The sequence below is a fragment of the Perna viridis genome, chromosome 1, assembly GCF_037379345.1.
Source record: "Perna viridis isolate PV_CMFRI_1.1 ecotype Kerala chromosome 1, ASM3737934v1, whole genome shotgun sequence".
Lineage (NCBI taxonomy): Eukaryota > Metazoa > Mollusca > Bivalvia > Mytilida > Mytilidae > Perna > Perna viridis.
In genome coordinates this window covers 63,502,699-63,515,021 of record NC_142445.1, presented here as the reverse complement: position 1 = coordinate 63,515,021, position 12,323 = coordinate 63,502,699, and the positions used below count along the sequence as shown (strand labels likewise).

At 32.5% G+C, this 12,323-nt stretch overlaps 1 protein-coding gene and 1 long non-coding RNA gene across 7 annotated transcripts in view; one reads left to right on the top strand and one right to left on the bottom strand.

Annotated features, from left to right (window-relative positions):
* Positions 1 to 12,323, bottom strand: part of LOC148629807 (protein phosphatase EYA2-like) — a 114,743-nt gene that overhangs the window by 73,973 nt on the left and 28,447 nt on the right. The gene's annotated exons all lie outside the window — the stretch shown is intronic.
* LOC148629808 (uncharacterized) lies at positions 244 to 6,346 on the top strand. Its single transcript, XR_015917717.1, has 3 exons — positions 244 to 310; positions 4,487 to 4,674; positions 5,250 to 6,346. It is a non-coding gene; the product is annotated as an uncharacterized LOC148629808 (long non-coding RNA).

The following is a 12,323-nucleotide window of genomic DNA, read 5'->3' as shown; positions in this document are numbered from 1 at the left end:
GACCAGTTTAAACCAACAAAAAGTCATGTCTCCATTCTTAAAGCTTCATTAGCTGCCAAATTTGTTCAGTTTTTGTTCCACTGAATTTTGCTGATTCAATGTAGTAAGTTTGTAGTAATGTAATTAAAGCAATAAATGTCGATAATACCCACAGAATACTGTGAAAACAACATTTTTTTAGTCAGAGAATATCGATAGATCTGATCTAATTATTTTTCGCCATTACTTCCGAAGATTGCCGACAGGACATTCCCCAGGGTTAAAAATACTTTAACCTTGGCAAAAGAAAATAACAATAATGGATACACAGGTAAGCATGTGTCTTATTTTCATTTCATTTCATCTATACCTTGATTAGTTTTCAAACAAATAATGACCATACTTGAGCCACATTATAGCACAATACGTAAATTTCAAAAGGATCCTTGCATCATATTCGATCTATTTTCTTTTAAGGCTTGAGTCCGTCGGTCTTCCTTGTTGTTGAACAACTACTTTTGCTTTGCAATCAGATTTGTTTTTTTTTAAAGAAGAAACCCTTACAGCACATGCGCGGATTAAGGTCACCAGAAGTCACATAAATACAAACTTATCTACGTCAATTTTTTGTCTTGCAAGACAATAAATATATAGACACCTATTTCATGTATTTAATGCATTTTATTTGTGGATATCAAATGAAATTAAACAGGAAAAATACAATTTAGTAGAAATAATTCAAAGTTAAAGTATATTTCAAAAGAAACAAAAATTTATGAAAATGACAGCTAATGCAGCTTTAACGATTTGAAAACAATATCATAACTTAGAAATGAGCCTATTCAATGATTTAGTTAAGGCTGGATTAGCTGCCAAATTTGTTCAGTTTTGACTCGACTGAATTTTGCCGATTCAATGAAATAAGTTTGTAGTAATGCAATTGAAGCAATTAATGTTGATAATACCTACAGAATATTGTGAAAACAACGTTTTTTTAATCAGAGAAGATCGATAGGTCTGATCTAATTATTTTTCGCCATTACTTCCGAAGATTGCCGACAGGACATTCACCTGATTTAAAAATAATATCACCTAGGTAAAAACATAACAATAACAGATACACAGGTAGGCACATGTCTTGTTTACATTTCATTTGATCATACCTTGATTAGCTGACAATTACTGACCATACTGTGCCACATCGTAATACGTAAATTACAAAAGGATCCTTGCATTATATTCAAACTTTTTTCTCTTACAGCTTGAGTCTATCAAACTTCCTTGATGTTGATTAACCACTTTTGCTTTACAATCAGACTTTTTTTTAAGAATCAACCCTTATACATAAGCGGATTAAGGTCACCAGAAGTTACATGTATATAAATTTATCTAGGTCGACTTCTGTCTTGCAAGACAATAAATGTATCGACACCCATTTCACTTATTCAATTCATTTTATTTGTGGATATCAAATGAAATTATACAAGAAAAGTACAAGTTAGTAGAAATAATTCAAAGGCATATTTCAACAGAAACAAAAAAATCACAAAAATGACAGCTAATGCAGCTTAAACTTATTGGGTGAGTATCTAGCTTTCCATACTATGTGTAGAATATTACCATAAAGCAAAAAGTGAGAGATAGTAGCAAGTATTAATCCTTTACAAGTACATCTGTATTGGTGATGTATTGGTTGAAAAATTTTGTGACTGTTTTTCTGAGCTTGTGATACGAAAACCTTAATGTTGTCATTTCTTGGTTATATAAAGATTCCTTTCATTAAAATCCAAAACACTTTTACAAATAATAGCAAATCGAACCAATTGTGATATGTAAACACCATATGATTGTGACAAGGGGACATCACCATCTAAAAACAGATACTTCACAATAGAGAATGAAAATCATCCCTTTTATCTTAAATTAGAGTATTTAGTTTACTATCATTGATATGAATACTAAGATCAAGAAGCAGACATTCTTTATTATCAATATTAGTTTTATTCAAAGACAGTTCTACAGGATGTATATCTTTAGTATGAACATTGTTGTTTAGAGACAAAATATCGTCCAAATATCTAAAGGTGTTATTAAATTTTTCTACCAAATACTCTTTATTTGTTCTAGCATGAACTGTAAATCACAACAGAAAGAGGTCCACAATAAGTGGTGGACAATTCGTCACCATGGGAATTCCAATAACTTCACTATAAACGGTTTTGCCAAAGCGTTTGAAAATGTTGTCGAACAGGAATTCCAGTGCTGAGTCAGCATATCAATAGAAGTCCAATTAACATAGTTTTTTATGTTTTTCCTTACTTAATATATAATCTAAAGGAATTCTAACAAATTCATACCCAAATTTATTAAATGACCATTAGATAGGATATTGATTTTTTTATGAGATTATGTGGAGTGTAGTGTATAAAGTTGAAAAATCAAAACTTTAAACAGACTGGGAAGATCCCACATGGGCATGTAATTTATCAAGCACTTCAAGCGAGTTTTTAACACTCCAAAAATAATTAATTCCACTGTTTTCATAAGCTTTGTTACAAAAATTTATAATCTGAGCACACTATAAAGTAAAAGTCTAGTTGTAGAGGAAATGCATCTACATTTACAAGGTGATTTAGGAAGTTTGGTAAGCCAGTCCATAGTAGAAACTTCCTTGCTACTAGGCTCAGCTTGAAAAGAGGTAGCAACAAGTTTGTGTTTGTTCACAAATCCACTTTCTCAATACTTAGTCAGTTGGAATGTTAGTGAATTCATAATTTCTTTTTGCAAAATTTCAATAGAAAATCTCTGACAAATAATAATAGTATTATTAGCAGCTTTATCAGCAGGAACAAAAACAAATTCCTTGCTGAGTTCTTTAATTTCTGTTTTATTCAGGAAATATGGTTTTTGATGTTTTTTTTTAATTTGTAGTAAAGTAGTCCTCAAAATGTATTCATTTGTATATTTATTGCAATAACATCTACCTGTAATAAATAGGATTTTTATTCACAAGTTTTTAAAAGGTATCACAAAGTTATAGTATGATATGTTTCTTAATGAAAACTAGATGCCACTTGTGGATACACGAATATCATTAATTGACCTCAAATGTCTTTTTGAAAAGGTTTTTAATGTTTTCTCCTCTTGAATTAAACTTATGTAAAGTCTCATTTTTTGAGGTTTTCTAAACAACCTTATTTGTTTACTTTGTGAATTTCATGGTTTGTCAGGTAAAAATGTACTACAAAACTCTAAAGCACTTCAGCTTTACTCACACAGAAGGTTTCAAGTAAATAGCACTGTATTAAGACCATTGTTTCTCTTGTTTAGAGTTATTTCCCTTGGACAGTAGGAGTCAAAGCAACAGCACTGCATGAAAACTATTATAGTAAAAACTGAATGCTTCATTCCGCTTGTTAGAGATGTTTCCCCTGCATAAAAGTAGTCCAGTCCATAGCACTGCATGAAAACTATTATAATAACAAGAGGCTCCCAGGAGCCTGAATCACTCACCTGGTTAAATTTTGCCTTTCAAGGGGAATAAATTAAACAAGAAGTTGTCCAACAATTTTGACTCAAGAAAACTTTGATAGGACTTATCATAAAGATCATTTCAGTAAATGAAAGCCTAAATCTATCATAGTTTTCAAGACATTGGCTGAAAACTGTAAAAAAAAAACCTGTCAATTTCCTCTGTCAAGGGCAAAAACTCAGCATCTGACAAATTTTAAGCCTGAAGACTTTTGTAGTCCTAAAAATAAGGATCATTTCAGCTATTGAAAGAATTTGGCTAAACCTAACGGTTTTGGAGATATATGTCAAAAACTACAGTCTGACCCCTATGTTCTATTTTTAGTAACAGTGGCCATGTTTTTGACAGATCAAAAAACCCCACTTCAATTCTGTGCAGGATACCCCAAGGAACACTTATACCACGTTTTTGTTTCAATTGGTAAAATAGTGTCAGAGGAGAAGATTTTCGAAAGAAATAACATTAAAAATAGCAAAAAACTTTGAAAAATGGCAGTAACTTCAACATGGCTTAATAGATTAAAATGAAAATTTGACCACAGATAGATCTCATCATGCTAAACACTTTAACCTCTTTCAAAATGGGCTAAACCTAACCGTTTTGGAGATATATGCGAAAAACTACTGTCTGACCCCTATGTTCTATTTTTAGAAATGGCCGCCATGTTTTTCGACGGATCAAAATTCCCACATCAGTTCTATGCAGGATACCCTAAGGAATATTCATACCAAGTTTGGTTCCAATTGGTCAAGTAGTATCAGAGGAGAAGATTTTTGAAATAACATAAAAAAATAGCAAAAAAACGTTGAAAAAGGGCAATAACTCCAACATGGCGTAATAGATTAAAATGAAAATTTGACCACAGATAGATCTCATCATGCTAAACACTTTAACCCCGTCAGAATTTGGCTAAACCTAACAATTTTGGAGATATATGCGAAAAACTACTGTCTGACCCCTATGTTCTATTTTTAGTAACAGCGGCCATGTTGTTCCACGGATCAAAAATCTCCACCACAGTTCTATGCAGGATACCCCAAGAAACATTCAAACCAAGTTTAATTCCAATTGGTCGAGTAGTTTCAGAGAAGAAGAGTTTTGAAAAATTGTTAACGACAACAGCCGACAACGGACGACAATGACGGACGCCAAGTGATGGCCAGGTAAGCTGAAAATTGAATGCCTCATTCTGCTTGTTAGAGTTGTTTCCCCTGCACAAAAGTAGTCCAGTCCATAGCTCTGCATGAAAGCTACTATGATAGTAAATGAATTAAATGCCATCTTTACCTTGTTAGAGTAGTTTCCCTTGGGCAGTAGGAGTCAAGCCAAAATTACTGCATGACACTATGATAGTAAATGAATTAAATGCCTTGTCTCTCATGTCAGAATTATTTCCCCTTGTCAACCGTCATAGTAAATGAATTGCATGTCTTCTTCATCTTGTTAGAGTTGTTTATTTCCTTGGACAGGATGAGTCAGGTGCAACATCATTAGTGAAAATTTATACTTTCTGTGTGACAGATTTTCTTTCACAACATTAGTAAACTATAGATAAAACATTTACAAGATATTGCCATATTTTTATCTAATTATTTATTGTTAGAAAAACACTTGGAGAATTCAGATGATGTGTTTTCCTCATCAGATCTGGGTAGTGATTGTACTTGGCAGTTGTACCATGATGTTAAAGGCAGAGCTAACCATGTCAGACTAATTGTTCAACTACCTGTCTTTACAGAGTGCTGTCAGATTCCTGCTGAGGATAATGTATAGAACAGACCCCAAGCAAAAAATGTACATTGAACACAATAGAGCAACACATGATGGGCTGGATTGTAAGAACAGAATCAAGAAAATACAGGTCAAATTGAAACCAAGGAATATGTTGACATGACACTCTGCCCTGACAAGTACTTTTATGTGCTAAGTCAACCATACAATCTAGAACACAAGTTTATCTAAGTAGTATACAGCATAAAATACATTTTCCAGGATGTTTACAATGTGATTAATATTTCAAAGTGTACATGCTTCAGAACGAAGGATAGTATGACAAAGACAAATACAAATTTCTGCCAGATTTTGATTAAAAATTTGAATACTTTTTGGGCATTTTCTTAACATCTCCATCCCAAATTTAACCACACTGGAATATAAACCAATTACTTTATCAACAAGACCTTTAAAAATGTAATTAAAAGTAATTACTATCCCTACTATTTCCTCAGTTATTATTTTTTATCGATGTTTTTCTCTTATTTTTTCTGCCTTTACCAAAAAAGGTACAATGCAACATTCTGAAGTTGTTAGTTATGGACAATGCTAGAAATACAGCCTTTAATCAAACATTTTGGACAGACAGAGACACAAGGTGATTGCAATATACCACCTATTCATTGATTGGGATGTAACAACAAAACACATGGTTAGATGCACCATACATGTATCAAAGAATTGCATAATTCATTTTTTTGAAATTGAAGTTAATTCAGTTTGGGGTATTGATCTGAACCAACTTGAAAAATGGGCCCAAAATTAAACATAAAAACAGGATATACTGAGGGTAACTTTAGAAAGGAATACCTCTTGACCCATTACTTAATTCTATATGCTATAAAGTTTTAATAACATTGTGATATTTTCCAATAATGCAAATCTGCATTTGATGTAAATCACCTTTCATTGAAATCTATCAAACTGCACAGGATTCAGAAATTATTGTGTGCTTTTATCTATGCCATCTTGATGTTTACAACCTAACTATAATTTTTACTTTGACTATTTTACAGCTTGTGTTGAATAACTTGAATAAATCATAAAATATTGTGTATACAGCCTCTTGTGTTCTTTGAAAACATTGCCATAATTGTCGAATTTACAGAATTCAAACTGTTTTACTTCCAGGGGGTACTGGTCATGTTCATATATCATTTTGTACTATATTTCAATTCCTCAATTTTGTATCAATAAATGTTATGGTAGAGCACAAATATACTAATTATAAGCACACTTTTACTCTTACTTCCTGTTTTGACACTAAAAATTCATCATTTTATACTATATATAGAAAATAAGTATTTTATTACACTAGACTTCAACAAGGCAGCTACCCAGGAGATATTTTATGATACAGTCTTTTGTCCTTGTTATCAAATCTTCCCTAAATTATCACTATCAAAATGACAAAAATATCATTTTTATTTCAACATAAAATTATTTTCTACACCAAGGTAGGAATATACTGGAATAAATTAACTTACATTATCCAGTAATAAATTTTAATCAAACCTAGATTTAGTTTGTCTAGTATCTGCTCAAATTCAATCAAAATTTATTCTGAAAACAAATTATGCCAAAACAAAACAATCAGAAGGAGTACTAGAAGCTCTATATCTTCTACAATTTTATCAAATCAAGCAAGACACTAGGGCACAACCACAAACAATAAAAACTACAAATACTGTAAGCAATACTGTGAGCAAGCTCACAAAGAGAATACCCCCCTCCCCGTTTCAATTGGACTCAAATGTAAAACCTTTAAATTCTATACATCTTCCTTTGGAGAAATCCAATAGTAATTATATTTCTTCCTGCACATCTACATTCTTATAAAAACATCCAAATTTCTTCAGCCTATCGTCGTAGAAGTTGTGCTTACAAGGTTAAAACATATAAAGCAATTAATATGGATTATCTCCCTTTGGAGTCCCTAACATTTATTGTGTCCCTTTATGCACATCTGCATATGATGCCAAACATATCTTTGAAATTACATAAAATCCCTTGAGTGGTGAAGGAGCAGTTGTACATAATATGTTTTAAGATGTCAAATCCTTGATTTTGATAATCTCCCTTTAAAGTCCACCTACAGAATTTATAATTCTTCAAGCACATCTACCAATGATACTCAACCTTAAGAATAAAATTTTTAAAAAATCACTTGAGTGGTTTAAGAGGAGTTGCACTTACAAGGAATATGGACTGACAGACAGACACGGTGATTTCTATATACACCCAACTTTGTTTGCAGGGTCATAATAATATTTTTTTTTTTGCTCTTTTCAGCACCTTATTTATTCCTCAACAAAATGTGATAACCCCCCGACACACACACACACACACACACACACACAAACAAAAAAGTCCCATAACTCTATATTGTACAATCAGTTTGTTACAAAAATGAAAGGGAGTGTTAAAGTATATCAATATAAATAGATATCTAACTTCAGTTTAATTGACATTGCTGAAAAAGTTTTGGAGTTGTAGTCTGAAAACAAAAAATCACCCAATTTTTGTAGGAATAAAGTCCATTAACTCTAGAATAAACTAGAAGCCCTGTTTATCACAAAAGCCCCAATGTCATTTGTCAGTAGTGATTTTTTTTAGTAAATCAAATGTGTCTGTAAGACACTAATGATGCTCACGCTCGCTAGATTTGCCAAATTAAGAACATGTTTATTTTTGTATGAAGACATGGATTGCAAATTCAGAAATCCTTCCAAGACTTGTGATACTCATGGTCTATTGGTTCAGCTCAATCCTTCCAAGACTTGCAATTGCAAACTGTTCCAGTACCATAACTCTAAATATTTGGGGATCAATTTGGGGATCAGAAATTCCTAACCATACGCATATCTACATATTTTATACTGGCCATATAGTGTCATGAAATTCTGTTTGGTAGTGTCAGACAAATTGCGATGAGAAAAAGAGGACCGATGGACGGACTGACGGACGCATAAAAAATGTTAATACCCCCAATAACAAATCCCGAACTTTGTTGCTTGGGATATATTTCTGACAAAAATTACAAAATCTAACTATCAACCAGTTCTGCAATATTCCAAAGTCCAACTATCACCCAGTTCCATAATATTTCATGAAAATCAAGATGTTATGACCTTGCACACCATCATTATGTGTAGAACCATCTTGCAAAAAATATTTTAGATGTAGTTCAAAAACTACAGGAGGAGATAGCCATACAAGCCATATAGCCCTATTTCTGATGAAAATAACTAAGCCTAACTTTTGCCAATTTCCGTAATATTTCCAAAAATCAAAGTCCTTTGACCCTGCACACTTTCATCATGTGTAGAAATATCCAATAAAATATTTTAGATGCAGTTCTAAAACTAAACGAGGAGATAGCCGGACAAGTCATGATCATGTGTAATCTGGCAGACCAACAGACAGATAGATGGATGGACGGATGGACGAAGGGATGGAAAGGGGTAAATTAATATGCCCCCTACAGTTTGTCACGGGGCATAAAAAAACCGCAAAATTTTATAAAAATCAAAACGGAGCTCACATTAAAGTTTCACAAAAATTGGTGGCAGTATTTTTTGAGTTACTCAGTGAAGTGTAAAGACAGTCAACAGTATACCATGAAATGTTCTTTCTACATGTCTACATGGACAAATGTATAAAAATGAAATTGCTTTCTACATATAAGTACAGTCAAACCTCGGTAGCTAGAACTCCAAGGGACCATTGAAATGTGTTCCAGTTATCGGGAGTTTGAGAAATTGAAGTTTGAATATTTCCAGATTTTTTTCGTTGCCGGTCCGAGTTCGACTTTATCGTTAGAAATTGCTTACTTCTTATGAAGTCATGTTAATTTGTGGATCTTTTTCATTCGCTTTTGGAAAATAATGTTGATTTGTGGACATTAAAAATGCTGTGTTCTCTTTTAAAAACTTTCAGAGTTCCAGTTCCTTGGTCAATAATTTGTTTTTATCTGATTTTCTTTCATGCTTTCATCATACCGACTTCAGAACATTCTCAAACTTTAATCAGTACTATGTTAAGAAGTACCTAATTATTGATGACTTAAGTATTACCTGTAATTAACTAAAATGACACTGACTAATGATAAGGTTACAGTTTTACACACCTTTTATTATCAAAGCTAACAAAATGGCTGTCCAAGATTTACTACCGAACGGACCAACTAGTCAGTTCGAGTGTTCGAGAAATCGAAGTTTGAGAAATCCAAGGTTCTTTATATTGATTATATAGGAGAAAATTTTGGTACTTTGAATTGTGTTCAAGAAATCCGGCTTGTTCAAGCCATCCAAGTTCGAGCGAGTGAAGTTCGACTGTATATTATGCACAACCTTCATATTAAGTTATATCAAATCCCATTTAGAAAGAAGTACACTAATAAGTCTATAGACAGACAGAAAAATAATCAATGACAGACAAAGCCAATATACCCCAGAATTTGTTTACAGGTTGTAAAAATGAAAATGAAGAGAAGTTTTTCAGGATAAAACAGAAACAAAAGTAAAGTAATCAGAGTCCTATAAAAAAGTAAGTGAAAATGGAAAGTTGTTTTCCAGAAAAAAGCAGGAACTTTTAAAGTGATAGCCTCCTTAAGAAATGTAAAAGAGTAAAGATTCCCCTTATATGATAGTACTTGACATATAACACTTCAAGTGCAGACAAACAGTTATTTCTTAATTGATAAATACTTCCCTAGACTTAATAAAGGTCAAAATGTTATGTGTACTTATATTTTTTTTGGTAAACCTTAAAACGTACAAGTGTACTGACTAAAATCTGTCTAAGGGCAATAGATGAAGAGAACATATAATTTATCAAATGTCCAATCGTCATACAAATCCTCCTATGTTGACAAGTCACAAAAACATATGGTATCACAGCTATCTGTATAAAAAACCGAATACATGCCATCTAAATAAATCATATACAACACTAAGCACACATATGTCATTTACATGCAATAGTAAGCACATGTATCACAAGGACATTCAATACTAAACACATGTATCACAAGGACATTCAATACTAAACACATGTATCACAATGACATGCTACCCTAAACATATGTATCACAAGAAATGTCACGCTAAACATGTGTATCAAAATGACATGCTACCCTAAAAATATGTATCTCAAGAAATGTCACACTAAAAAAATGTATCACAAGAAATGTCACACTAAACACATGTATCAAAATGACTGGTTAAACTATACACATGTACTCTTACATATGTATCTCATTGACATTTCACATCAAAAGCATGTAGAGGGATGCAACTCTTATAAAAAATAGAACATGTAATATCATAGAGACAGTTAAGCCTTAGTACATGTAATATCAGAGACATGACTATCTAATCATATATCATAACAGAGACATGTCACTCTTAGCAGATGTAATATGAGAGACATCATTCTTAGCACATGTTATATCAGAGACATCTCACTTTAAGCACATGTTATATCAGAAATGTCACTCTTAGTACATTTTATCAGAGACATGTCCCTCTTAGCTCATGTGATATTTGAGACATCACACTTAGCACACATATCACAGCTGTCACTCTAAGCACATGTAATATTCAAGACTTCACACTTAGCACACATATCAGACATGTCACTCTTAGCACTTATATCACAGACGTGTCACTCTTAGCACATGTATTATCATAGACATGTCACTCTAAGCACATGTAGTCTCAGTGACTTGTCACTCCTAACCTACATGTACATGTATAATATCAGAGTCATGTCACTCCTTGCATGTGCAATTTCAGACTGATGTCATTCTTTGTACATGTTATATCAATATCAAAAATTGTTAACACAAATTTACTATGTTACATCGTATCTAGCTGTGACTTTGTTTTATCTCAACACTGAAGCTGTATATCATTTTAATATTATAGTATTATAACAAATCCATCTACTTAATTGGGAAAATTCCACATGATAAATTCTAAAATTAAGGTTATACACATTTTTGTTGTAATGAAAACATCACAATAGTTTTTGAATGCACAGTAAATGAAAGGAGTTTCTTCACTAATTGCACATATATATGTCTTTTCACATTAATTTTCTGTTGAGTTGGGACCATATGTACTTCCATGAATTTCAGGAGCTTGATAATGGGCTTATTTATAGCAATTGTTCTATATAAATCTCAGGTATCTAAAGAATGGGCAGAACAAATGATGTCAGAAGTGCCAGAATGTATAAAGAGTAAGTGTCAATTAGGGCCTGAAGTCAGTCGGGATGTTCTCAATAACCCTGTGTGGTTTTCACATAAGTCTACCATGTTTTTTGTTTTGTTTTGATAATGTTCCTCTGCCATAGAAGAAACAGAATGTCGATGAATGATTGATTGCAGTCGATGACAGATGGAATTTCGTCCATGTTAAACTCATATTTTCTGATTTATATTTCATGAACCTCATAGGAGCATACACCTGGAAAATTATAGAAACATCTCTGCAATGGTCGTACCTAAAAAGCTTAATCATAAAACCATCCAAATGAGTTGTCTAGGGAAATGACTGAAAAAACCCACATACATCACTGATCAATTTCTCTAACAGATACTTAATTATATAATAGATGGAGAAGTATCTGGGTACCAGCATAAAGGGGGTCGACAACTGTCAACCAGTTTTAAAGACATGTGGTAAAAAGTGATAAGTAAAAAAAAAGCTTTGAAACCAGTGATAATAATTTGATTATACAATGTTATTGAAAGGAATGAAATAAAGAGGAAGCAACAACATTTTAACCAAGAACAAGTCAAATTCCCTGATTTGTCAAGTCTTTACAAATTGAAACATTATCATAACAGTTTCATTTTCAAATCTGTTAAATGAACAAATACCCACAGAAAATATCAGATCCAAATGTATTGAAGGAGTTATACAGTGAAAACCTAATCCTTTAAGAACTAAATAGTTAAACAGGTGCTTGGTTTATGAACAATACATAACACAAGCAAGTATTAGTTAAGGCAGGTTCTCCTTTTACACTA